Raw genomic sequence first — 1,562 nt, 5'->3', positions numbered from 1 at the left:
AAACTTAAAACAGTTAGCTAGTGGGAAGCAGCCGCATAGCACAGGGAGATCAGCTCAGTGCTTTGTGACCACCTAGAGGGGTGGGATAGGGAGGGTGGGAGGGAGGGAGATGCAAAAGTGAAGAGATATGGGGACATATATATATGTATAACTGATTCACTTTGTTATAAAGCAGAAACTAACACACCATTGTAAAGCAATGATACTCCAATAAAGCTGGTAAATAATATATATAAATATATACACACAGAATGCATATGTATGTACACATACTACTATATATAAAGTAGGTAAACAACAAGGACCCACTGTATACCACAGAGAACTATACTCAATATCTTGTAATAAACTGTAATGAAAAAGAATCTGACCGAATCACTTTGCTGTATACTTGAAACTAACACAACATTGTAAATTAACTATACTTCATAAAAATTAAATAAATAAATAAATAAATAAATAAATAAGAAGAAGAAGTGACCCCTTTGCACAAAGATGGCGCCGAAGGTGAAGAAGGAATCCCCTGTTCCTCTGAAAGCCCCAGCCAAAGCAAAGGCTTTGAAGGCCAAGAAAGCAGTGTTGAAAGGCGTCCACGGCCACGAAAAAATAAAAGGAGATCCAGATGTCACACACCTTCGGACGGCGCAAAGCACTGTGGCTCAGGAGGCAGCCCAGATATCCTTGGAAGAGTGCCCCTAGGAGAAACAAGCTTGACCACTATGCCATCAACAAGTTCCCCCTCACCACCGAGTAAGCCATGAAGAAAATAGAAGACAACACCACACCGGTGTTAATTGCGGATGTCAAGGCCAACAAGCACCAAACTGAACAGGCTGTGAAGAAGCTCTATGACATTGACATGGCCAGAGTCAACACTCTGATCAGGCCTGATGGAGAGAAGAAGGCATATGTTCCACTGGCTCCTGAGTATGATGCTTTGGATGTTGCCAGCACAATTGGGGTCATCTAAACTGAGTCCAGCTGGCTAATTCTAAACATAAAAGTTTTTGCTATAAAATAATAAATAAAAAATAAAAGTAAGTGAAAAATGGGGGAGTGGGGATAAAAGAGACTCTTAATTAAAGCATCTATATAATTTATTGTCCTAACTGGAACATGTCAGGAATGAAAGGGAACAGTATTAATAATTTTAACTGCTACAGGCCTAAGCCAGTGCTGTGCTGGGCAGTCCTGGATGTATGGTCCCTCTACTTTTAACCAGCAGGTTTCAAATATCAGACTAATGTGATTTAAGATTTGTTACAAAAACAGGAAACGAAGAGAACAACTTGTAAGTGAGAACGTTTAGATCACTAGCAACCAGTTGTTTTTAAGTCTGAAAAGAACCAGTCCCAAATCATCGCCATAACCACTGATCCATCTGGATCAGAAGTCACAAACTGATGGCCTGGGGTTGGATCCAGCCTGCAGATGTGTTTGCTTTGGCCCGCAACGTATTGGGTTACAGAGTGCTTTTCTTAAAACTTTGAGTTTGTTGCCAACATTTCCAAGATGAAAGATGTCATGTTAAAATCCAGATTCCTAGCATCTCTTGAAACACT

General features: G+C 40.3%; 1 pseudogene across 1 annotated transcript; it reads left to right on the top strand.

The window, feature by feature from the left end:
• Positions 1-495: 495 nt before the first annotated feature.
• Positions 496-970, top strand: LOC309806681 (large ribosomal subunit protein uL23-like; annotated as a pseudogene). Its single transcript has one exon. The product of its transcript is annotated as a large ribosomal subunit protein uL23-like (transcript).
• Positions 971-1,562: the final 592 nt, after the last annotated feature.

This window comes from Mesoplodon mirus (genome assembly GCF_964341445.2).
Source record: "Mesoplodon mirus genome assembly, chromosome: 6".
Lineage (NCBI taxonomy): Eukaryota > Metazoa > Chordata > Mammalia > Artiodactyla > Ziphiidae > Mesoplodon > Mesoplodon mirus.
Note: the sequence above shows the minus strand (reverse complement) of the source record. Positions and strands in the feature narration are given on the sequence as shown.